General features: G+C 43.9%; 1 protein-coding gene across 1 annotated transcript in view; it reads left to right on the top strand.

Annotated features, from left to right (window-relative positions):
- The window catches only part of LOC128300987 (Krueppel-like factor luna), a 230551-nt gene that overhangs the window by 184991 nt on the left and 17711 nt on the right, over positions 1 to 27849 (top strand). The gene's annotated exons all lie outside the window — the stretch shown is intronic.

The following is a 27849-nucleotide window of genomic DNA, read 5'->3' as shown; positions in this document are numbered from 1 at the left end:
CTCGAGTTTTAGATTGGGTTTGATGATGTTTGTCCCTTTTCCCATGCTCTGTTAAGGGACAAGGAGGATAGGTGGTGACCAGAGAGGCTGGAAAACAGATTTTCAGTTCGTTTGCTTGAGGTAATTTTTTTCTCCAGTTGCTGTTGTTGTTCGGGGTTGATTTTGTTCCATTCGTTTTCTTGCCCTTTTTTGTTGTGTGCTCCAGATCGTGACTGATGGACGCAAACAAACCGACCGCAAACAATGCCGGAGACTAAATTTCTTATCACATTTCATTCACTGTGTGCGGGCGGCGGCCCTGTCAAGCTTGCCCCGCTGTTGCCAACGCCAATCATCGTTCGCAAAATGGAAACGCGCACGGTGGAGGCGCATGGTCCGCGGTATCACCCGGAAGGAACGTATAAAAATGCTAACTGCTGTGTGTGTTGGTGTTTTTTTTTGGTCTTTCACGGTCGAAAGCTCAGGCAATGATTTGGGCGGGCTTGTTGATGGTTGACGTGACGTACAGCCGGACTGGATCGTGCTCCGTTGACAGTTCATTTTGATCCGGTTCGGATAAGGATAAAAAAAAACACCCACACCCAGCAGAAGCTGCTTTGGCCCACGGGGTACACGAAATTCCTATCATTATCATTCAATTTTAAAGTTTGTTTGACATACAGCCTCTAAATCGTGATAGCGCAGCTGGTTGGTTTGCTGGTTGAGCGAATCGAAGGCTGTAATTGAATGTTGCCGAGCGAAGAAGAACAGAAAGCAGACGAAGGAATTTGCAAGCCCAAAAAACGTTCCTGTTCGAGGAAAAACTTAATCCACAGAAAATTACACGTTTACCGCTGTAGAAAGTACTCCAGTAACTTCCAGGACTTCAAAACAACAAAACCTCCTCATCCACTTCAAAACACGAGAGGGTATTTGCGCAATCTAATCATCAACCCAACCTCAAGCTACTGACGACCGACGTTCAATCGAAGAGCAATTGAAGATTTTCCACTGGATTTTCACAGCGTCGTGCACGAAGCAAGCAAAAGCTGTTGGTTGCTCACATTTCAATTAGCGATCCACTGTCCGTCATCTTTGTTCTTCTAGCGATAAATCTACACTCGTCTAATGCTAGGCCTTTTTTGAGTTAAATTTAAATATTCTTTAAAAATGGAATTTTCAAACCTTGGAAAAGATGAACGGAATGCTTCTTAAAAAAGAACAATTTTCCTATTGCGATTACGATTGCTATCAGCTAGTTGGTGACAGTTTCGTAGAAGAAAGAGACGTCGAAACAGGAAACAAATGATTCTAATATCGCAATTAAAATGGACCTTTTGTAAAGATTTATTTTTAAAACAACTCGGGGTAGATTAAAATTTAACGACAAACTCCGAGCGTTCCGAGTTCAAAGAAAAGCCTCCTTCTTATCTTGGAACAACGAAACCAAAATCAAGCTCTAAGTGTCCCCTCGGAGATCAGCGCTCGTTCCGCACCGGTTGTTCGGCTGCAAGATCGTTTAGAATAATCAGATTAATGTCAATTTAAGGATTGTTTGTAATTCTGCACAATAATCACATTACTGCGCTGAACAGCGAATTGCCATTGGTTCCTGTACAAGGTTTCGGGAACCGTTCTGGAAGGTTCAAACCTTGCGTCCTACCATCTTGCGACCGTCGGATTTGCAAAAAGGCCGAACGACGATTCCTCGATAAAGTCTTTTCGAGCTGGTATTTCTATTGTTGTCGGCATTGGACCAAAGGATTTGCGGATGTACGTAAGGCCCGTTCCCCCGGTACGATGACACTAACTAAAGCGACCGAAAGTTAGTCGTTGCGGTTTAAAATTGAATAATAGATAGCATAAAATGCTTCCAACGGGGAACGTGAAGTAACACAAAATAATTGTCCACCCTGGTGAATCCCGTGGCAATAGGCACGGTTCGCACAAGGACAAATACCGCCGGAAAAGCTTACGGAAAGTTTCGTTCGCTTTGATTTGTTTTATTCTCGGTACTTGCTGAGGGGTTTTTTCTGTGTATATTGTTTTCCGCCAAGAAAAGAAGGACAAAAAAAGCAAGCCAGCATGGGGAAAAGGCTAGCTTTTAACCGCAAACATCCAATACGTAAGTGGGGTTTGTTAAACCCAACGCTTACCTGGGTCAATGTCATTATCATGTTGGAGTTGATGGTGAAAAAGGTTTAATTTGTTGAATAAGAACGAGTTCCATAGAAAGAGTGAGTGCTTGCTTACTGAGTAAAGTAAATCTGTACAGTTCTTCATTATATTTCCCCAACAAATTCTTTAACCTATTCTTACTGCATCAAAATTCTAACAAAATCTCGCAAAAAAAAGCTCTCGGCCTGTCAACGTCGACGCCTGCTACGAATGGCGTTTAAATGGCACTAGCCGGTGTCACGAACTGTCAACTGCACCGATCAGCTCCAGCAACAGTCGGACCGGGCACAATTCCACCATCATCGAAGCATATTAATTAATTTTCCGTACTCTGTTGCGTCGGCTGACAAAAGGACAAATGGCGTCCAGCAGCAACACAGCCCAGACAAAACAACAACGACTTCGGTACGAAGAGCGTGGTTCGTGGCTAGCGTGAGCCACCAACAGATACTTGTTCGTGCGGCGATGCTTTTATGGCATCATCTCCTTCAAACCGGAGCTTGCCGTTTATTTGCTTCACTCTATCCCGATGGATGCACTTTAATATTTAATGAAAAATTGTTTCACAGCTTCAAACTCGGCGGGATGTCTTCGGCTGTTCGGTGTACGGTTGGTTTACGGTTCAAGAAGTTGAAATTCATGAGATGTAGTGCGCGCATGGAACGTGGGAATCGTGAAAGGCTATCCCTTTTCGGTTAGCAGCGAACGTTCCAACCAAGCGAGCGTCCACATCGGAGCCCGTGTACAGTCTGGTACAATCTGGAACTCATCCTTTCCAGTGCAGACAATCGTGCCATTGGTTTCGAAAAACGCTCTCACCCTTTCTGCTATGTCCCACCCCAACCGCACGTAGCGCACGCCAAAGGGACCCGGCTACAACCGAGCCAACAGTAGCGACAAGCTGTCTCGTCGAATACGAGCCCAGTTGCAATGGCGAAGCGGAATGCACGAGAAAAACGTTGCGCTAGCTCTTCGTCCTCCTTCATCCCCTCACTCTTCTTAAAACCCCCCTTCCATGCCTTTCTCAACCAACCAAAGCAGCACCAAATGGCATGAAATAGTTCCTGACGTTCGTTCGTGGAGCTTCGCACATTCCCGTGCCCCGTACGCTTTTCCCGTGGAGCGTGCACACTCACCAGCAGCTACGAGATGATGCATCCGGCTAACAGCCCGCGACGTGTTGGCCAGTGTCTCGTTCGCTTGAGCATGCGGAACCCCGGGACGCAGTGGTGCGCGTAAAATATTATCCCTACCGGAACAATGTCGGGTGCATCAGCTTACAGCCTACGTCGTCTTATAGATGCTGCACAATTTATAAACGGAAAAATGGCTCCACGGCGAATCTTGGCAGCCGTGGTGGTATCCCCGCAACAAAAAAAAACCCTCTCCCGAACCTGTTCCAGTGGGAAAGGAGGGGAAGAAAATGTCTTGGAAAAGCTTGGTGCACGAGTTCCACCATCAACACCACCAGAAACCATTCACACAAAAAGAGGACGACGAAGGTTGTAAAATTGTGGACCGGAAATTGTGGTCTCAGTTCTTTCGCCCCCATACCCTCCCTTTCTGGATGGGTCGCTTCGTAAGCCGGATAGCGTGCTGTGTGGCATTCTCCATTGAGAGTGGGTTCTATAAACAGTTTCATAAAATTTTATCAATAGCACCAAATCTATTTCCTGACTGTCAGCGGCAGAGCGAATAATTCTCCAATTCTCAACTCTTTCACCCTCACCCTGCTTTCCTGCTCCCTTTCCTACTGCTATCAGGAAAGGATATTTCAGTCAATTCAAGACATTTTCATCTATGTTTCTGTATACCTTTTTTCCTTACCTGGTCGATGCCGGTTCCATACGCCAGATTCACACGCCAAGTCAAGGAGTTGGTTACACGAGGTTTCTCGCGAACGAAAAATTTAGTCATCATATGTGTGTGTGTGGGGGGGGGGGGTTTTACTCCCGATTTGGTGATGTTTGAGCGGAAAATATCCTGACGGTAACATTTTTTTCAATTGAACCGCACTTTGCTGGTTGGTTAAATTTCAGCTGCCCTGTCGTTCGGGTGATTCGAGCGCATCATGGGAGAAAGCATTGACTTTCCATAATTGAGAAATTATTTTAGAATTCATAAAAAATTGCCAACTCCGGACTTTGCTGAATGTTTCAACATGAAAAAAACACACACATTACAGTTGAAACATAACCAAACATTCGAAGAAATCGAATCATATTACAAGCAAAAACTATTACCAATCATCTAAAATGGCAAAAACTGTGGGCATATAACAGTAGTCACATAAAGCGTAATCACAGAAATTAGAGAAGAAAGGAAGCTAAACTATAATAAACAATCGTTTATTAAAAAAGTATTGATACTTTTTCATAAAACATCTTCCAAAAGTTTCTCTCTTTCGCCCTCTTAGCTGTCCACCGAAATCAGCTAAAGAATATCTTCGATTAAGGTGCCCTGCTTGATGCTAGTTCCGGGTTCAATGTGCTTCCTTTTCTGAAACATCGTTGATTGGCAGACAGCTTCAGCTCCCCAACTCCCCACCTCCACACCGAAACCTTCCCTTATACGAGAGAGAGAGTTCTGAAGTTCGTATCCGCCGATATTGCACGTACGGACAGGTCCCGCCAAAAGAAACCTGTGCAGCATACGCTTAAGCTGGAAAAACGGAACGAGCAAAAGGAGCAAAAAAAAAACGAAACGCACAAAAGCCAGCAACAAATCCGCCCAACTTTCATAATTGAAGCAAACGGCAGCAGGCAGCACCGGAAATGAAAATCGTGAGATGCCACTGTTATTGACCAGGCGCACTGAACGCGAAGCGAAGAAGCAGAAAGCAACTCCTGATGCGGGATGATGATGGTGATGATGTTGCTGCTGCTGCTGCTGCTGCTACTGCTGGCTCTACCATCGGTTAAACAACCAGCACAGCTGCGACCCCGAACGACCCGGTCGATTTTTCACCCGTTTCGCTTACCGCTGTGTGATCGATTGATTAGAGGAAAACACTTTTCGGCATCAATGCTCCGAAAATGTGCACAAGCAAAAACGGGGAATAACCTTTCAAAGGTTGCGGTTATGCTACGTGGTCAGTTCCGGTGCTGTGAGTGTTTGGGGGAGGGGGGAGGGGGGGGGGGGCTATGTATCCCCACCGGAATGCTGAAAAGCAAAAGAACGCGAATGTCGGATGTTACGGACGCAGCGAGTGCAATTGATGAACTTTCTAACTTCCTCAAAAATGCGCAGGGTTGCGAAGGGGCATGCAGCGCGTGCAATGAAATGTGTTTCTGTTCATTTATTTACCCCATCCGCGCACCGGTGCACTGGTTGTTGGTGTACGGTGGGAAAAGTTACCGCACGTCAGGGAATTTGTGTTCCCTGGACGATTCTTTCACTAATAGAAATCAGCGCTGTTTGATGGTGAAGCAAACCAGTTTACCGCTGCAGTTTGCAACCATTTTGCTTTGATGCGAATTGGGCAGAGATGAAAATTAATAAGCAGCATTCATTCATCGACCATTCAACGCTTATTATAGTGCTGACTTGACAGGTACCGCCTGTTCAATCAACTGAACTATAAACAATGATATGGAGGTGTGTTTTTGAATGAGTTTAGTCAGACCGATCTGTAGTTGAATACTCAAATTGCGCTTAATGTTTCCTTTCAGAATCGCGATGATATCTGCGTTACACAGTCAATACATTATACCTACGCAACATTACTCTGATCCACTGATACGTGAACATTTAAATATTGTAGCAAGCTCTACCCGCAGCATAAAAAAGCTCTCCAACTGCGCCTGAAGCGTAGTGAACTTCGCAGACAAATCGCCACATTGAAAGCACAGCAAATAACGCGCCATTCATTAACAAATAATCCCCCCGGTCCCGAAAACGCCACACTCTGCACTAGTTTGCAATACGTAATCGCAACTAATTATCAACCCTCATTCGATGTCCTGGCGATGGCGCACCGTATGTACGCTTCGGTGTTATTTTCCCAAACAGAACCCACCATTTGGTTCAAAGAATAAACGATGCGTTACAACGTCGGATGGTTACACAGCATGCGTCACACATCGGACGGGTTAAAGCTTCGGGTTACTGTTAGTTTTAGTGGTGGTGGGGCCACCAATTCCATTTCCATTTCGAGGTAAATACGGTGCCCAACCTGCGCACCGTTTGCCGGATCCTTATTTGCCGGTTCATCAATCAGAGCGAATGCGTTGGGAGGGAGCTATCGGGAATGGCCGTAATATTCAATTTGCAAATCAAACGCCAAATTTTACAATCCAAATCGATCAGCAAACAACCGGACGATAAAATGTGTGTGCGTCCAGCAAGGGTTCCCCCAAAAACGACACGCATTTATCTTGTTCGTCACCGGGTGGAAAAGAGTCACCCGAACGGATGGGGGAATGTGGGGACAAGAGTATCGAACCACACGATATCCTAGTCACAACAAAACCGCTACCACCACCAGCCTTCTGGTTTATCTTCATCCGGAAGGGTCCCAGTGAAACCCGAACCGAGGCGGACTCCGTGCGGCAGATCCTTCCATGTCTCTATCGGGTGCCGACGCATGTTGTCACATGAAGCGTGACAAAAGTGAGCATAAATTTCAAATCCCGTACCCGGTACCCATCGTCCCATCGTGTGTCCCGAACGATGCCAGTGATGAATGGGGCTAAAGGATTTAGCTTGCCTTTTCCGGAATCCGAAAGAACCGTCCCGGGTGGTTTTGGTTCTTGATTTTGATTTTTTTTTTGTTACAATCGTCCATCAGAATGTGCCTCATTGGAGTGGGCTTATCGGGGGAGAAAGTCGTGGTGGATCAGGTCGATTTTTTTTTTGGTTGGTAGCAGAAGGATTCAGGCCACCGACAATGTGTGGTCGATGAAAAAGTGTACCGTAAGGGATGACCGTCTGTTTTTTTTTCTCGTATTGATTGCCAATTTTACATTTGGTTTAGCAGAAGGACAAAGCACTCTGTGTTTTTTTTTATTGAAATTCGTATAAAGAGCGAAACGAAAGTTGACCGCGAACATTAATTCGTATGCGTTTGTAAGGCTTTGCTCGGTTGTATAAAGTACGATTAATTGTGATCTCATCAGTCAATGGAAATATCCTGCCGGATCGCTCGGGCAGCAGGACCATCAACAGGAGATAAATCCTCCAATGGTTATTTTTGGTGCGAGTGTAGCTTGGACGACGGATCGACAAAAACAACCGAACAACATGTCCAACTACCAAAAATTACTATCCCAGTGAACAAACTGCTGTGTGCATGCAACTTCGTCCGTGCGACGATGAAATGTGCCGTAAAAAAACAATTTCGCAGCAATTTCATCGGAGCAATGATTAATTGTGGTACAGCTCACTGGACCACACGGACGTCAGACATTCCGAGCTGTATCACCCCATTCTCCCTTTTCTCTGAGCCCGGTCGGGAAAACCCCGGAAAAGTACGAACTGCCTCCGGAATCTGCTTAGTGGCAGCCGCGGGAGCAGGATCACATCACCACGGGTACACCCACCCACCGGCATGACATCGACACGCAGTTCTTTGCTGCTTTTTTTCGAACACCCTCCGTCAGTATCCTTCGGTTTCGGTGGTTGTGGAAGAGGAAAGGATCAATAAAACCACCGTCTCGTCCTCGTCCTCGCGCTCACCGTCGTCTGGCGTGTTGTCATTGTCCTTGTCAGCTCTACCGCATCAGCATGATTCCCATACCCGGACGGATTCGGAAGACAATGGCCCTCGCCCAGCATTTCATTCGGTGGGATGCTGATTGGTGTGTGCAAGCAAGTGACGGTGGTAACGCTCAATCGGGTGACACCGATTTTCCCGCAAAGCACTTCTTTTCCTGACCGTGTGCAGTCACACCGCAGCCACAGCCACAGATTGTTTTCCCGCTCCTCACGGAAAGGCTATTGATGAATGAAACAGAAATGACATAGATTGGTGAAAATATCCTCGGGAAGGAAACTCATTTCAACAATCGCTCATACGGTAAACCGAGGAATCTAATTTGATCTCTTCGCACTTCCCTCAGTTATTCGTTCTGTGCACTCTCCCGAGTCTGTGTGTGTGTGGAAGGTATTTTTGGGATAGCGACCAAAAATACGAACTTCCCCTATGTGTCTATGTGAGTCCTGCTATCCCTATCCCTTTATTCGATCTTGCTATCATCATCACGATGCAGGGATGAGTGCTGTGTGCGGTTTAGCACATCACGGTTTGCGGAGTATGCTTCGCTGTTTTGTTCCCATCAATTTGCCCCCCAAAAACGAACAGCAATAAAACAATCAAGTGGAAAGTTCTTTAATCATTTTCTCGCGGAGTTCTGTAAACTCATTTTTTGTGTGCCGGAATCATTGAAATATTTACAATGTTTCTGCACCTACCACGGGTAGTACAGTTTTGCGTGTGTTTTTTTTATTGGTTTGAAACGATTTAAAAGGATAATTACTTCGTTTCTGTTTTATGTAAGTTACTTGGCACTAAACAAATACAAACGGCAACATTTTGTTGTAAATGTTTCGGTTTGACACAACTTGCAGTTTCTACAGTTTGACCAAAGAGGGCGCCACCGTCAGTGTTATTAAAAAGGGTAGCATTTGACGGTCAACCCCTTTCCAGTTGCAAACAGCATAAAGTCTAATAAATTTCGAACCGCTCATCACCATCAGGGTTGTTAGAAAATTTACTGAAGGAAACGCGATATTTCATAGCAGCAGCTGCTTTGGAAAATAATTTTGACATCGTACTAACAATCCTAAAACACTTCAAGCTTCAAGCTTATTCTAGGAACATGTTATTAAATCTCAGGAAAAAAAATCCACCAAGTGTTTAGGTTACCTTTTTTCGGAGAACAAATGAATTTCTCCAAAATTTGACAACGAAGGTAAACGCCGCTTTGCCGTTGGGTTCAATCTCCTTCCGAGCAAAAACAAATCTTGAAAGCAAAACATCTTGCTATTCATGCATTGCAGTAAAGTTCATCACCATGGCAACAATGTGAAGGGAAAATAGTCACTGTCGTACCACCTTTCTTTTACAAATTATAATTTTCCACGTCCAAAAGTGGACCTTTCGCATAATATGGCCTGAGAATTTTCCAAACCCCTCGAAAGTGCTTCCAGCAATAAGGTGCACGTGTGGCTATGTATTATTCCACAGACGTCGCTGCTCGCCCAAACGCACGTTAAATAGAACGCTTGACCTAAACATCTTTCATTTTTAGCACCACTTTGGCAGCATTCAACTGGCGGCAAACAAACAATTACGTGGTGTATTAAACCCTCCCACACAAGCATAATGATCGCTGAACGGTAGCCTTCTACGGCAACGTGAAGGTTTGCATCAATAGTATAAAAATCTATCCACTGTGGTTTTGCAGCATTTCTTTCCTTTTCTTGTTTTACCCCATGGTAAGAGAAAATTGTTATTCTTTGCATTTTAATAATGTAATCATGTGGAGGTTTTTGCCTCTGCTTTTCATAACGCGACCACCAAGAAAATGGACACGAAATTGCGTTAAACGAAACGTTGTTAGGCAAAAGGGTCTTTTAATGAAGCACAGGCGTGTACCGATCGTAAAACCGTCCTATCCTAACCGATGGAAAAGGACGTTTTCTTAAGGACTCGTCGCATATACAAGGGAAAGAGAGCGAGCGAAAAAAACCTTCAGACAAAACAATCGTAAAGGCGGGTCGATTTAAGCTGACCTTACGGCAAGGAGGACCCACGAGCATCCAGCATCCATTCAATTTTCCGTACATTGGGGCGTTTTATTATTTCACGTGCCTGTTAACCTTTATCCTGTTTTCGCATGCCTTACCATTTTCGTGTTTTGTTCCGTTGCTAAATCTATTCAACTTTCTATGAAGCTTTCCTTTTTTTTTTTGTTGTTGCGTCAATATTATTTTTTTTATTTTCCACCCTGTTCGACGCAAAGCACGAAGATATGCAGTTCTTTTAGTTTCCCCCCCCCCCCATCACGATTCGAACAACTCCACGGGAACCAACCAAATGCTGCTCTTCCGAACGGAACCTTTAACGCGCAACATCCTTCTGCCAAACGGGGTCAATCTCACCAGCAGCCATGGGTTGGGTGGCTATTATTTTCACAACTTTTCCACATCGTTTATCGTGTTGGCAACCAGAACACCCGTGGCCGTGGTGTTTCTAAACGGTGCCGGCCTAAAACGCAAGAGCACGCCCTTTTTTGATGCCCCTCGAGCACCGCAACTTGGGAGTTTGGGTTTTGCTCCGTGGTCGTTTTCTGAGGTCGCCGTTGCCTGGCCTGGCAACAAATTTCCACCTCGGCACGGACACTCGGTTCCAACCGGAGGGCGTGTCAATTGGGATGTTCTAGCGGTAATTTATGGGACCCACAATTAATCGTGTGTGTGTGTGTGTGCATCCTGCGATGAGCCAGTGCTCTTGTCCTGGGTGTGAGTCTTCTTTGGGTGCATCCTTGCAGTTGCTGTAGCCGAGATCTTGCCTCAATGGCAAAAGGGTTTTTTTTGTGGCAAAAGGAAGACAAAAACTATACTGCAGGCCAAAAAGGGTGTCAGTGTTTCGAATGGCCTGTTTTATAAAGTTTCCTAATTTTTACACATGGCTGGGTGGGTGATGTTCTGTGGCAGATGTTTTTTTTTTCGACACGTCAATTTGAGAAGTTGCAAATGACTCAGCTTGGAAGCAGTTCTGTGCTTGACATTAACACAGTTATACGGTTGTTTTTTTTTTTGTGATCCTGTTGTTTTAAGTTTTAGTAGATTTCAAGAGTTGAAATTGAATCAAAGTTGAAAATTTCATTTAAGTAAGAAACACTTGCAGTAATATACTTCCCCCAGGTTTGGGAATGATGAATTCACCTTCAACTATGTGATTTGTGATTATGTTTTATGAAAAATCGTTTAACATACTTAACTAAATACTTATTTTCTTTTCGTTTCTTTCCAGGTAAACTTCGATTCGGTTTCGACACGGTGGATCTACAAAAAGTAATATAATTTACGGCAGTTAAAAGTTGGTCGGCGGTTTGTATAAATTTCAACAATGTTTTACAAACCAGAGCTTAGAACTTCAGCTGAATTGTACATCTGTACATCTGGGTTTAAACCTAAATTAAATAAAGCAATAACAGTGGATGATTGAAATAATAATCAACTAGCTTCGTTTAAAACTAGAAATACAGCTTTGATGGAAATTACACTTCATCAACATTTCTGTTTACGCTTTTATGTACGCCATTCCACGCAACATTGCAGTGATTCTTTTTGCTTTGATGGCAATGTTTTATCTAGGTGTCGCACAGCAAAGACACTGAAATTAAACAATCAAACCTAATCCAGCATGATTAAGACATGATTAACTTGAAGTGTGGCAGCTTTTAAGCTTACCTCACAAAATAACTTTACGCCCAAACGCTCGGTGGCTGTTACGATTGCTCCATTTGCTAAGCTACACGTTCGTTTTATTTAACACCGTTTAAATAAAAAAAGACACAAATTACACGCTGATTACGCTGTTACTCTATCAAGTAGCAAGACAAAATGTGTATTTACTCTAAATTGAACACCTCTTTTTTTTTTTTTGGTTCGTCCGGTACCACGAAGGAGAAATAGGTAGTGTCTAAACAATCCAATTAGACATGCTTTTATCTAAATGACAGCCTGCCAACCTGCCTGCCAAGAACGCAGCAGGAAGGGAGAAAGCCCGTGGATACACTGAGAATGCGAATAAACAATAATCTGACTGCAAACACTGATTGAACATGAACCACTGACAAGCGCACTAATGTGGCAGCCCGTGTGTAAAACCGTGTGTTTTCCGCCTCCGAAGCGAGATGATGCGAGCGAGCTTTTATTTCATTTAATGCCTCGACCCATTAGCGCTAGCACGCTTCCATTGGCCTAGTTTTGCGTTTGGCGCAATGCACAATGTGTTGTGAAATTCCCGAGTAAATTCTTATCGCAATCGCAGGGTGCCGTACCCAGTAGCACCCAAACCATCCTGGCTGCCCAAATCCCGACTCGTCCACGGCAGACAACATCAAAGAATCAGGATCGGATTAATTGTTCCATCACCTTTCGGGTCGGCCCGTATGATGATGTGCATGCGTGAACGGTGAACCATTTTCCGGTTCGTTGACATGGCGGCGGGCGGTCGGTCAATGTACGGAAAACTGCACGCACCAATTGGTACAATTGTACGGCTTTGCCATCTTCCGTACCGTTGGTGGTGTACGGCACCTGAAATCCAGTTACATTCCCTAATACGATTTGTAACGCGTGTCTGGTAATTGAGATTTAATTCAAGCTCAAGCAACTGCACACAAAAGCACCGTGCTGTGCCGGTTGTTGCTGGTGCGGTTCGGAGATATTATCCTAGCAGCATCCAGCACCGACGTTTGGTAACAGGTCAAAGTGTTTCGGGAGTTGCCTTAATTGAACCTGCAACAGAAAACACCACGCAGCAACAACGGTGCTGCATATGGTGCCCCGTTGGACATTCGCTTATTACCCACGGTCAAAGGATAGACAATCCATTCTTAACCTACCTTTCGTGTGTGCTATCGTCGCACTGGCTGCGTAATGGCGAATCACCATCAATGGGCCCTTCCCACTAGAGATGAGAATAATCACTCTTTTCAAAGATTTGAAACAGAGTCAAAGAGTGGGTTTAAAGATTTGAAACCTTTACTCACTCTTTTGAGATTCATTAAAAGTATTACACTGCATTAATGTTTTTACCACTCTTTTGTGCCTATACTCACTCTCACTCTCTGTGCCGACTAGAAACTCACACAGGAGTGAGTATAACTGTTTTATCACTCTTTGGATTATAATCACTCTGCAAGAGTGAGTAAAAGAGTATTATCACTCTTTTGAGATTATAAACGCTGATGATGAGAGAGCAAACGTGGTTTGTCACTCTCTTTGGATTTTAATGCCCGCCAGGGGATTTCGGGTTAGCAAGAGAGAGTAAAATGTGTTGTTTCTCTTGTTGGATTGTAAACATTGAGTAAAATAAGAAGAGTGTAAAAGAGAGTGACAGTGTTTTATTATTCGTTTTGGAATGAAATCGATGAATAGGAGTAAGTAAAAGTGTTTTATCACTCCTTTTGGATTCAAATAATTCTGTAGGTGTGATTAATTATTCTTTATAAATTTTTAATACATAATTTTGTTAATATCAGCATATTTTTTGTGCATGTATTTTCCGCTAGCTTTGATAATAAATCCATCAAGATTGTTTATTGTAAATCACAACAAAAATATAATTTCATTCAAACTATTTTTTACCAAGGACTATTAAAATTAATGAAATATGATTTATTTTTACAAGTTTGCATTCCTGGTTAAATTGATAACGATTTGGAATACGACTATTATTTCCGGTTTTCGGTATCAAGATGCATGAAAAAAATCTTGCTATCTCTCGGTGCCCATAAATGACATATTGCACCCTATTGTTTTACAATATACCATTTTAACTTTTTACCATTTTACTTTCTTTATAATAAACCATTTTAAATAAAAAGATGTTAATAATCATATTTTTTTATAACAACATCATTTATTCATGGAAACCAATTCGTATATAACATCCATCAATTAATTATTCATTATAACTTTTTAATATTAATCACACCTACAGAATTATTTGAATCCAAAAGGAGTGATAAAACACTTTTACTTACTCCTATTCATCGATTTCATTCCAAAACGAATAATAAAACACTGTCACTCTCTTTTACACTCTTCTTATTTTACTCAATGTTTACAATCCAACAAGAGAAACAACACATTTTACTCTCTCTTGCTAACCCGAAATCCCCTGGCGGGCATTAAAATCCAAAGAGAGTGACAAACCACGTTTGCTCTCTCATCATCAGCGTTTAAAATCTCAAAAGAGTGATAATACTCTTTTACTCACTCTTGCAGAGTGATTATAATCCAAAGAGTGATAAAACAGTTATACTCACTCCTGTGTGAGTTTCTAGTCGGCACAGAGAGTGAGAGTGAGTATAGGCACAAAAGAGTGGTTTAAGGAGTCATAAAAACTCTTCGTGCTGATTTATACTCTTTCACTCCCTCGAAGGTTTCAAATCACTCACTCACTCTTACTCAGCGTGCACATCTCTACTTCCCACACGGAATCTGAGCTGGGGTGAATACTAGCCTTATCACATCCTTCTGCCTTCCTTCCGCCTCATGGCCCATATTTCAAGCTTGTTACGGACGTCCGTTTCATCCCGGCATTATCCCCGCTCTAGCATCCGGAACGATCGGATCGATACACAACTCAACCCCAGGGAACTGTGCTGGTGTGGCATACACACGCCCAGGCACTACATAATGATACTTAAATAAATTCATTAAACCGGATAATATAACAATCTGAAGATGTTTGAATATGGTCCACAGTCAGCCGGGTCAATGGAGGCGCCCGGTCGTTCTTGCCCACGTGCAAACCTGCTGAAGGCGTAATAGAATTTTCTTCCTCTCTCTCTCTCTCTTTTTCGATTGTGCTATCGAATAGAGAGCAGCTCAATGTCGTTTTTCAATAACAAGCGAAGAGAGCACCCGACACTTCAACAGGTCACACCGGTCATCTCACCGTCTCATGCAAAAGCAGCAGCATAATGTACACCTCTGCAGCGCAACAATCGGCTCTCCATAACCTCAACCTCAATGTCCCCCCGATCGATTTCACTCGGGAAACAAATCTTAATCTACACGAAAAACATGTGAACCCTACATTTAATTAGAAATAACGATTGATTATGCTCTTTAAAGAGGAAGGATTATGGCTTCCAAAGGATCCAGCCAGCAGGGCTACGTGTGTGGTGACAAATGACCGGCACAAAGCATAGGGCACAGGAGCTGGAACTGGAGGGGTAATATAAAACAACAAAAAACAAGTGCTGTCCCGCTCTACATTTTCCGGGGCACAACACCACCCCCAACTTTGCGTGCTAATGGAGGCTAAAATAACAGGAAAATTAATTAAAGCAAAATAATCTCGTTTGTCCCATCTTTTTCGGTTTCCTTTTTTTTCTTCGTGCCGAATTGTTTTCTTTCTTCCCTTGCTTCGTTTTATTTTTCGCTTCTTTGCAACCTTCACCACACGACATTGTGGCCAGTATCGAGGAGATGTAGTAAAAAGATTGACACGGATGGCCCCGCACCTGTATGTGAGTGTGTGTGTGTGTATTTTGGGGATGAAATTCGCCCGTTTTTCGTTGTATCTCCTTGTCCCCGCATCGGTGTGGGGATGCATACAAAAAAGTGTTTATGTACAAGTGTTTTGTCCCAACCATTCCAAACAAACCCAACCCCTACGCATTGGCCGCTCAGATTGCATCTTTAAAGGGCTGGGTTTGAACTTTGCGGGGTCCCAGACCGAACTGGATCGAGCATAACACGCACCGTGGAAAGCAAGAAGGCAATGCAAACACGTGAACTGCATGAAATCTGTACCATCCAGCATTGTTGCTTTGTTTTTTTTTTGCCTTCCACCATTTATTGTGCTGTAACCCTTTTCAACTAGATTCTGGGCCGTTTTTTTTCCTTCTTTCGACCCTTTTTCTCCCACCCGAACCTTTTTTTCCAACTCGATGATCACATGCCAACTTCATACCACTGGAACCGGCTGGTAGCATCAAATAAATGAAACGGATGTTTCCACCTTCTCCCCCCTCCCAGCACACACATACACACACACATCGGCTAATACATGTGGAGGGGATGAAGCAAATTGCAAAAAGCTTTTTCCGCATTTTATCCCTATGAAGACAAGTGTGAAATTACATTGAAATGGATATTACAAGTTGCGTCGTTTTGCCCCGTATCGCGGTCATTTGCCCTGAACCACGCGCGTATGTGTGTGAGAGAGAGAGAGAAAGAGAGAAAGAGTGAGACCGTACTATGGTAGTACGAGTCAGTGAGTACAGCCGTTTGCTGGCTGGCTAGCGTCCGATATCCTTGATGGTGATCTTTGCTGGTCTGTGCCATTTCCTGAACTCATCCATCCAATTCTGGGCCAGTTCTGCTGTTACCGTGCTACAGTGAATGGTGCATCGTGGTCGTGTCATAGAACTGCCCTGTCGGATCTGTCCAAGCGTCTGAGCTCTCGTCACGATGGGCCCGTCAGTCGTCCCGGGGCATCCTCCCTTCTTTCCGTCCCTCTCCGACCGGGGACCTTCGCAGGGAAATTGGAAAATATTGCTTAAAGTTTATTTCTTCCCCTTTCACTACATCATCAGCCTGGGCACGCGGGTCCTGCCGTTCGTGGCCGGAAAATGGACATCAGCTGAACCGGAGATATAATTTTGCTGTGTTCTTTTTTTTTGTAGTTTTGTTTTGTGCAGCACATCCACGGTACCGGTACGCCTCAACTGTGATGTCATTCTGTGGCTTTAAGGCTAACGGTTTCCTGATGGTCTGTCCGTGGCATGGGTACGATTTCGCGCTCGTGTTATCTCGCCTAGAACGAACCCGTCCCATCCCCCGAAGGGCAGACGAAAAATATGAGATACTTCCGGAACAGTACCGGAGTGTGCACTCCGGGGTTGGACATGCATAATTGTGCACAGATTTTTCCGGAACTTTAAATCCCACCGCGGGCGTTACTCACACACCGAGCATTACTGTACCGTTTGTTTTGGGTGCAAGGTTAAAATGGAAAATACACACCGAATGGTTCGGTGGTGATGAGAGCAAACATGCTTTAATGTACTTTTTTAAATTAAAAACTATTTTCTTTTGTAATTTTTTTGTTTGCGTCCCTTTTATTTGTCTGTTTACGTTCCATACCAATTATGGGTCTTTTTTAATCATTTTTGTTGCACAAATATAATTGTTTGCTTCACGCGACGAGAGAAAAAAAATCCCCGCAAAGCTTTGATTTTCAGCATCATTTTAATGTTGCAACAGTATGAAACATTAATCCTACCATTGTTTACTTGTTAAATACTTTGGCTGCGTCACATTTACAGCGCGCACTGTGCTATAATAAATGCGTTAGGTAATGGCAACCAACCAAACGCTTCGGTACCGCCGATACCGAATGTGAGCAACAACCAAAAAAGTATGCCACATTCGTTTGCCAAATGAACCCAACAGATGTGTCAGTATTTCATAAATTTATTGTCCCGCCACGTAACGGTGGCCTCGTGTTTCATTCTTTCAGTGCACTTCTGTTTTTGCTTTGTTTCGGTCGATATGGTCGAAAGTTTAAACACATCCGAGATGTGAAATACAAAAAAAAAATGGCTGCCCCTCAAATGCATAACACAAAAGCTTTATAAAGATGGGGGGAAACCGTGCATGAAGGTTCACTTGCGGATGTTTGGGGCACCAGAAAAAAAAATGGCCACCTCAAGCCCAATCACCCCAAAGCCGGGGATACGTGTGTAAGACCGTTATTTATTTAGTGTTCGAAGTGTTGTGCACCGACCAATGCTTCGCCTTGTAGCTGAGTTTGTTACCTTCCCTTCGTCCGGCTGGTGGGTGGCAGTTTTTCATTTATGTTTTGATTCGTTGCACAATCGCCGAAAACGGGTACCAACGCTACCGCCCATGCCCACCCAAAGATGTGTGGGAACAAGTGAGTGGAAACCAGCACACAATCCGCTCAGCTTTATGGCGCCATCCTGGTGGTGTTATGAATCGCGTAATGTCGACGCACGGGTTCGCCGTGAAACAATGCTACAAAGAGTACGATTTGCGCGCACAAAAAAACCCCCCGAACCAATCGAACTGATTCCGACGACGAAAGCGCCAAAAAGATGATGAACCTTTACGTGCGAGATATCCGGGAAAAAACCCGGGGAACGGAAAATAAAGCGGACAGAGGAATAAAAACAACCGCAGCTCCGACACGTGAAAATTTATTTGTTTTCCCGACCCAAAATTTGCTCCGCGTATTGGATGAACGGTGTCAACTGGTGTGGCGCCCTGGATGCAATTTGGCCAGTACGTTGGAATTTAAAGTGTGGTGCGGAGTGGTGGTGGTACTGTCCATCGGAATCGGTTCCGATGTCAGTTTGCTTGATGAATAGGAGTAGTGTCTGTCCAAAGGAAGAAATATTTGTCGCAGTGCGGTTGCGCACTCTTCCGGGAATGGATTGTCCTCGATGGGAGTACCTGAACCAAGATGAGATCGGTGATTGACTGCGAACATTTATGGTTGCTGCGGGATGGGTGGGCAAAAATATAGCGCTGGATGCTGTATTACTGTATGAAAGAGGATTACTGCAGCTCATAATATACGACGGGACGGGTTAGGTCCACCTAAACCGTTGCGCCTAAAGATCTGCAATTTTTAGACAACAACCAATGATCGTCGAAGATCAGGAAGACGATGATGAAAGGAAGTGTACAAGCATTCCCCATAACCTGTTGGGTTTAAAAATTAACTAAAAATGTGTATTTGCATACATTTAGGCGTATCATAATACACTTCAAAGGAATACAAAGCTTTATTATTTGATGGGTTTAACGATTTTAGAGTTATTGAAAAACATAGCTTTCTTGGTATTTATTTCAACTGTTTCGTTTTATTTATCTCGCGAAGTTTTCGAACAAAACATACACACAAAGCGAGCATACTTTTGTGTCGCATCAATACAGTTCACAGCTTAATTTACAGCACCCTTCACTCGGGTGTCAAAACTTTGCCATCGCAGTAACGGCGAGGACATAAACGAATTCATCAGCACTTCCGAACAGCGGCAATACGACTGTTTACGGATGATCAATATCATCATCCGGCAACAAAAGAACGAAACGAAGTAATTAATCTCAATCTTTGCCAGACACCTACACCTCCCATCCGCCTCGAGTACTCCCGTACCAAAGCAGCAACTCGTGCCCAGTTTCGAGCGTTTTGCAAGCGTTCCCGCCAGCCAACACCAACGACACACCACAAAACAAGATGACACAAAACAGGAAAGCCTACGCCAAAAGGCAACTCGCCTTGATCGTCCCGGTAAATGGAAACGTAAAGCAAATAGAGAGCCAAGTGAAAGTAAATAAATTATACCCCGCAGACGACAACAGCACCCAAAAAAATAACTTTTTCTTCTTCTTCCTTCACCAACCCCAACTCCACCCATAAAATTCCATCCAGATCACATTTCGCATTTCAAAAACCCGGCCCCCGGACAAGCTTGTCCATTTTCTTCCGATGAAAAGTGGGTGAAAAATAAAGCAATGGACAGGCAGGCCGGCACGTTCCGGTTGCCACGTCCGGGCCAATGGTGCTTGTCTGCTTTGTCTCGTGTCGGAACCGTAGGAAGAGTGAATGTTCGAGGGAAAATTTATCGCTACACTGTCATGGCCCATTCCACGGCACCATCCATTCCACGCGCCCATACCTTTGACCGTGACCGAGAACATGGGCCAGCAAGAAAGTTTAAAATTGTCCCAAAATTGTGCCTTGGCATCCGTCACGGGTTTTGTCGGGTGGACAAATGGTAACAAAGGAACGAAAAAGAGACAACTTCGGACCAAACCGAGTCCTTCACGTTTTGGGTTAAATCAATCTCCTTCTTTCGATTGAAAGCCGTTTGTTCCCGCACGACGATCCTTTCTCATTCTTCAAAGTGTTTGTGTGTGTGTGTGTGTGTTTGGGCATGGTGAACGGGTCCACATTGAATCGATTGCTTTAAAATTCCCTTTTATCGAAGCATCGTGTAAGGTTATCCCTTTAGGGCACCGGCGATGCTGCTACTACTGTTGTCCGCAAAGTGTTTCTTTTGGGCTTATCAAACAACAGAATGACGAGGGCACCAGAACCGAACTCCTGGCGGTGTAGGAAGCGACTGGGCAGGTTTATCAAAATTCTGTCCCCGACTCCAACGCCCGGAGGCATCCTTTGCTCCTATTACCGACCCAAAAATCCACTGAATAGAAGTTAATAGAGAGGATATTCGTTTCGGGGCACTTTTGCGAAAGCATTTTTTTTTGTGAAGCTCTAAGAAAAACATGTCACATCCTTCTTAGCCCCGTGGGGCGTTCATTACGCTGGCTTTCAGATAAAACGTGCAGAAGAGAGTGCCAACAAATAAAAGCGAAAGATGGAAGCAGCACACCCGCACACGAACCATCAAAAATCAATAAGAAATATTTATATATAAGCAGACCAAAACGGTGGTTGCCACAAGCCGCATCTTAGTAGCCCAAAGATGTTTTTGACTGTTTCTGGAGGGGTTTTTTCCCCCTACTCATCCCACTCAACAGCAACTCAAAACGAAGGCAAAAAATGCTTCGCATCCGTCTTCGGTCGTGCTCGTTTTCGTTCATCACTTTAATGACATGCATAAATTTTATCTCTCACGCTGTACGTGTGTGTGTGTCTTGCACACTTTTTATGCCTTCCAGCGTATATCTCGAACTCGTGAGTTAAAAGCGGGGGGAGAAGGAGCACAATTTCTTATCCTTTTACACATTAACCTCCAAAGGCAGAGTGTGCACACCGCACACCACCACTTAGTATGCGAAAGCTATAAAAAATCGCAAATGAGCTTCACTTCCTTATTTGTTTATTTTTTTAGCTTTTCGGCACGAACACGTGCGCTGACTGAAGCTGCCATTCTGCTGGTGGCATTTTCACACTTTTGCACGTCTCTTCGTACGCCTTTGTATATTTTCTATCACACTCTAATAAGGCGTTTTATTTTTCTTGACCGGTTTTTTTAAATAAAAGGAATATGAAAAATAAGGATTTTTTTTACTTCTTGAAACAAGTGCAACACAAGAAGCAGCTGTCAAAAGTATCATCCGTTTTTTTGCGTCAGTGAACGGTCAAAGTCACTCAGTGACATCAATCTGTACTACTTTAAGATGCTGACAAGCTAGCGCTTTAAGGTGTTTACATTTTCATCGCTGTTTTAATATAACACATTTTTTTTTGTTCATTCTTCAAAACGCCCTTTTTTGTAAAGGTGTGCCACCGTTTTGGCTCTTTTTTTTCGGTACAAAATTTCCTCCATAGCGTGCCCGGTTTGGGGAAAACCGATAGGGAAACATGAAAAATGTATCCATAAAAATGATTGATGCACGTTTCATCAGAGAACCGGTGTCGGTGTCGCAGCATTGCTGCTTAGAATATTGAACCACTTTAGCAGCGTAAATGAGAGGATGGAACAGCATTTTAATCCCTTTTCTGTCCACGCACCGCCCTCCGTCTTCACCACGCGACACAAACCCACCCATCCGCCTCTCTTCGCAATAAAATGGACGTCATTTCGAATGCAGAGCCCGTCCGGTAACTACGGTACGGTTTTTATATTCCGTACTTCACTTTTGGGATTTTCACCTGCCAAAGGGAGATGTTATGGTTGTGCAAACAGTGCATAGATTGTCCTACCCATCAAATTCTGTCCAATTTTAATGGAAACTACTACTAGGGCACGGTGAAGGGCACGACACGAATCAGCTTAGAATTAGGAACTCACTGGGATCGTGTTGTGGGGGCGCTCCACTCTCTCTTGGCAACTAACTCCCTTCATTGCTGCCGCGTGTGACCGAAAACCAACCTGCAAATTACTTTCCCCAATTATCCTGGTGGCGCCACATAGCCACCCAGAACGCTGGGTAATACCCCAGCCGCCCACGGTAACGCATGGTCTCATTTACAGTCGAAATGGCAAAGCAAACATTACGTACTCATCTTCGTCAAACTCGGAATGACGATGGAATACGGTGGTCCGATTTGTGGAGAGTGTGCCTGCACGTCTATGTGTGTGTGTTTTTGTCCAACGAGAACTAATGCGTCCTGGTGAGCCGTGGATTTGCGTGAATCATTCATCATTCTCATCGCACTCGGATAGTATCACTCGGCGAACGAGCGCTCCCCCAAAGCGGCCGCCTGGTCTGTGGTAATAGCAACGTTAAAACGGATTGACAAGGGAATGCGCCTAAATGTATGCTAGGGCGTGCATGTGTGCGATATCGCGGACCATGTCGGAATGCGAACCGGTCCGTGGCCGATCTTTTTGTCGCATTTGTTTGCCCAAGGAGCGAACGAGAGGAAAGCACACGGGATCTTGTACGCAAAACCGGGCCAAACTTTAGTCCGAACAGCGAAGCTTACCCTTAAGGTTGGGTCGATAGCGTACGGGCATTGTGAATCCTGCAGGGATTTAATCGAAACGTGTAATCCTCCTGCTAAGCCACTGCATGTACAAAGGTACGCATATCTGTACGGTTGGTGCGTTTGCGTACCAAACTAGGCCCGAGTCTTGACAGCGTCCGTTGTAAAAGCTAAGCAGGTGTATTAAAAGGTGTAAAAATATCCATAAAATAACAGATTTCATGTGGCAGGTGTAGAGCGTTGGATTTGTGGCCTGGGAATCATTCAAAGTGATTACTGTGTATGTGTAAAGAGATTGGAAAGTTGGTTTATAGAAGCGTCTTTTGCTGACTTTAACCAAAAATTTCAAAAACCATTTGAATATTTATTTTGTGAAATGACTAAGTATGACTTATTTAACAATCTTTTTCTATATTTTGGATCACAATTCCCTTAAACTGCTCTACACGCGTAATGCGACAAAACATTGATTACTCAAAGCTCGGGAAATCTTGTTCTAGTCGAGTTCTTTGTACTGCTGTTTGTTTTTATTATAAGCAAACCAACTTAGCAAGAATTGTTATCATTACTTTAAAATGCTTCAGCAAACTACCAAATATACGCAATTAAACTAATTGATTGCCGTAAGTGCACATCTTCACCGACACGCATCGGGGTTCGGAACGGACGAAGGCGAAGGCACTGGGACATCTTCAAAACACCACATAAATTGTGCTTTTAAATCCATCATCAAATTGAATCATAAATTTTACGATGAAAAACACATTACCCCTCCGAAGGTGGTGGCCACCACCACACGAAAGCGGTGCCGTCGTTCAAGCTTCCAAAAGAAAGTCCTTTACCCCGTTGCATCTTCAGATGATATGTGTGCCTCACAGACACTGGGGATGAAATTTTGACTGTATGTTGTTGATATTCGAAACACTCACCCGGCACACAAATGAAGTCCTTAGCCCTGAGGTCTTCTCCATCAACCGCACCAGCAACTACCTCACCTTCCGCATGGAACACTCGGTCGAACCGTTGTCGCTTAGCATTTGAAGCACCGGGTGGGGAAGTTGCTCTTTTGCACACATACCCCCACACACACACACACACATGTACAGTTTGCATGAAAAAGGATACGCCGTACCAGGTTGGCTGAGTAATGTAATAAAATTGCCTGACAGCCACTCGATTAGCTGAATTGAAAACGTTTCGCCATGGGAAAGATTACAATGGAAAACATTTTGTTTTTATATGTGTGAAGAGGTTTCTACATTATCCGGTGCTTAGCAGAAAGAATGCAGAGCGGATCTTTAGAAAGCCACTCTTACAATGTAGCTCAAGTACTATGGGGCTATTGTTTCGCTGATGCTCCAACTGAAAATTTAACCAAAACCTATATTATATTAATTTTACTTGAACATTCAATAGCGGAAAAAAGTTATATTGGGGTTATTTTCACACATTCCATCATTTTAATCCACAAAATGCTACAATTTTCCGCTAATCTAAATCGATTCAGCTAAAACTATCGATGCCCAAGCCACCTGAGCTAATAAATATCTTCCGCATTTTTCAAACTGTCAGCACAATGAATCAATTACGCATCCCGTTTTCCTTCACCACTTCGCGCTCAGCACTCCCTCGATCGGCACGAAAGGATTTCCATTCCGCTCATTTCGTTTTCCAAACGATAATCGTCACCTTCCAACGGGGCGCAGGGACGGGCCGCTTTGCAAAGGTGTTTAGTGTGATACCTAATAAATAATGAATGACATACGCGCGTCACGGTACGGTGGCTTTAGCATTTTCCGATAAATCATTCTCGGGAATCCACCCATCCACGCATCCACCTGGCCACCGATTTCCCGGCAGGGTGACAAACGGAAAACGGAGCTCGCTTTTTTGGGGATATAAATCAAATTTCAGACATCATTTACCCTAAATTACTAAGCCCGCGGACTCACTTTTCACTAACTGCTTGTTGTGTGTGTGCTTGTGCGTATGTGTATGAGTTACGGTCGGAAAAAGTGACCAAAAGCGATAGAACCACTGAGCACTAAACCATGCGTCCTTTTGTGCGAAATCATCGCAATTTTCCACGCCACGACAACCCATTAACCGGAACCCTCTGGCAAATAATCCACCTGTTCAACGTTTTTACGGTACTCGGTTCCGTCATATTTCTTCCATGACGCTCAGTAAAGGTGGAGTAGAGAGCGAGAAAAAAAACACACACACAGAAGTTAACGCACAAAAAATACCGAGACCAGTTCATCGCAAATGGTTTATAAATAAGTCAATCTGTTAAGTGGTTTGGGGCTGTTGCGAGGGATTGGGAGTGAGGAAGAAAGCCTCCCTTAGCAATCACGCACAAAGCGTGCTGAGAAGATGAAAGAAAAGCTGGCACCAGGTACTGTGGAAAGGTCGATTAGTAGAGCAGGATTAACAATTTCCTTTTGCGTCCCTGGTCAGGCTTATCGTTTTGCGCTAGCGACGGCACATCGCATTGTGATGACATTTCCAAATGGGAAAACCATTTCTTTCTTTCACGCAGCATAATCGACAACGTGGAAGAAAGGTATAATTTCCCCTTTTCGGGGGGAGGAATGTTTTCCGCGTGCTCATAACTGTCCGTTCGTCCAATGGGAGGTGGGATTTATTGGCCTATTTCCGACAGGAGAAGGTGCAACACTTGGGGCGTCAAACCGAATCCGAGGGGCTCTTGTACGTTCCGCTATTTTCCCGATTCGATATGAGCTGAGCAGGGTGAAACTTTGGTAAAACATGTCCACTATTTGCAAACCACCGCTAGATGTCCGTGAAACAGAGGAAACAAGGATGATACTTCATAAAACAAACCCTTAACCATTATGCGCTTGCTGTCGTGACGTTTGTGTGGTTCTTCCGTTGAACAAGCCGCAATTAATTGTGAGTACAAACGGATGTCATCAAAACACCCCGATGGTCAAATGTTAAATCATCCCATTTACGATTGGCGTATGTTTGCAATCGATACATTATCGTTTATTAGTACTCAGTGTCAATTCGGGTTCATGTGTTGACGGTAGTGGTTTGATGTGGGGAAAATTATTATTTTTCTTCTGATTTCCAGGAAGCATTCATTATTTTTTGCTCGATTTAATGACAGCGTTGAAGTGTTTGTATATTGAATTGAAAACAAATGCGTCCATACATTTATTCAGTAAATTTAAAAATTCAGTAAATTGATTTAAATCATTTAATTTTACTCTTGCGCGGTTTCAAATGCTTCAAGTAATACACCTCCGCAAAGCCTATCTTTTTATCTAACCGTTTGTGCAAGAATTTTCAAATTAATAAACAACCAAAACTTCCCAACCCGAAAGCCATTTATCGAAACAAAGCTGTGCAACAAAGAATTCAAATCAAATGCATTCAACCTCAAATAATCCCCATGCTACTAAATAGCACGTGAAAAACTGCCTCAGCTCTGCTTCCCGTCGCTGGTTCGTCTCTCGTGTCCTTTCAACTTTGTGCCACCGCCGTTACTTAGTGGAATAATTTTCACACTCCTTAACAATCTCTTCATTTACCGGTTGCTGCCTTTTGTTTTTGTTGATTTTTCTAATGCCAACCCAAGCTCGCTTACCGTGAAGCGTTCGCATTGACGAGACGGAACAAATCTTCGCCGGTGCGCATTCCGAAAACCCCCCCACAACAATGTCAACTGTCAAACTGGTGGAACATTTTGGCGCTTTCAGAGGCCTGCTGCAGATTCGGAGGGGGAAGTGGAAAGGAGTAGGAGACGGCATCAGGGTAGAAGATTTTATTAAACGTAAATTTTCCCATTAAATAAATTTAAATATACATAATTCCCGCGTACTTCTGAAGGGAGATCAGGCGCGACAGAGCGAGAGAGAGAGATGGAGCACATTATGGTGTCGTGACCAGGATTGGATAGATGGATTTTCTGCCAGAGTCAAACTTTTTTATTGTTCAGCATCCGAATGTTTCGGTCGATAGAGAGAGAGAGAGAGAGAGAAAAAGAGAGAGAAACCAAAGCGAACGGAAGAAACGATGGCCAACGCAAGCTTCATAACGCTACCCACGTTTCGCTCCAAAATGCGTTCACAAATGCTTCCTTCCACAGTTGATTCCTTCCGTCAGACAAGGCAAAAAAATAGCAGAAATCCAACATGGGAATGTTGCGCCAAAAAAAGGAAAGAAGAGGAGGCGCACGAACGTCACGAAACGTATGCCCAACAGGAGGACGCTTGGGCGTGCTTAAGTAAAAAGTATTTCGTAATTAAGAAGTTTACAGATTTTCCTACGCTCGCGGAGTGTTGCACACACGCACACAAACAACCGGCCGGAATGGGCTTGCGTGCGCGCTGGAGCTTTCGCGCTTCTACCATCCCGGTTTCGGTGGGATGTTTCGCCTGCAGCACTTTTCCGTGCTTAACCGTGGCCTTTATTTCCTCCATTTCCGTTGCTGACGTCGTATTCGTTACATCCGCCATCGTCGCCGACGTCTGTATAAATTGTATTCATATCTTGTTTTTAATTTTGATATTGTTTTTATTTGGAGTTGAAGAGAATGTTCGCCTTGCAAGAAAATGCTCGAAATCACCCTGTTGCACATTGCCGTACTTGTTTTGTTTTGTTTCGCGTCTCGTTCGGTTCCGTTCTTTGCCTCCTTACTTACCGACAAGCGATGTTTGTTGACTGGCCACAGCGAAAAGTTGCTTTGGTAGTAGTGGTGGTGGACGTTGTGGAAAACATTATTCGCTTTAGTGACTTTTCTTCTCGCACAACAAAAAAAAGGAAGATGACCATGACTAAAGCCCACTCGAAACCTGGAAGAGCTGGAAAATAAATAAATGTATCCATTACAGTTGACACGCGCCCGCACACCGATATCGCTGGCGTTGTACTTACCTTCCATTCGATTTGCCTTTTTCCTATTGCATTGACGGCAAAGCGAGAACCTATTTATTACACCAGCGTGAGCGTCTCCTGTTTCGTGCACACAGCAGGAACTCACTTGAGCGAAGGAATGCCGTCCAAAAAACGGAAACTGGAGCACAGCTCACACTTGCTGCTGCTGCTGCCGCTGCTGCTGGTGAGAAAATGCGATGAGATGAAAATCGGAAAAGTTTCGACGGGGCAATAGGAGAAAAAAATCCCGGGATGATTTCCCGGAATCCCCATTTTCCACTGCAGACAGTAGAGGATGAAACTTTCGGGATTTTCGCATTTTTGACTACCAACATCATGGAGATGGAGAGTGTACGAAGAGATTCCTCCATAACAAAAAAAACTGTAAAGCTACACGACACGGCTATCATTTATTTTTACTTTATTCGACGCGTTTCCGAAAGTTTTCCAACACCCGACACACGATTCCAAACCGGGAATCATTTGATATGTCCTCCATTTTCGTATTGCTTGAAGGGTGGAATGGGGGGAAGTCATGTGGCGGGTGGTTTCAATTTTCAAACACTTTGCAATAATATGGGAAAATGATAGTACTAAGTTGCATTGGAATGTGAAGCACCTCGTCAAACATTGCTCGTTTTCGCAACTTACCGTTGGCGTGTCGC

Source organism: Anopheles moucheti, chromosome 3, assembly GCF_943734755.1.
Source record: "Anopheles moucheti chromosome 3, idAnoMoucSN_F20_07, whole genome shotgun sequence".
Classification (NCBI taxonomy): Eukaryota; Metazoa; Arthropoda; class Insecta; order Diptera; family Culicidae; genus Anopheles; species Anopheles moucheti.
This window is presented reverse-complemented; position numbering and strand designations above follow the sequence as displayed.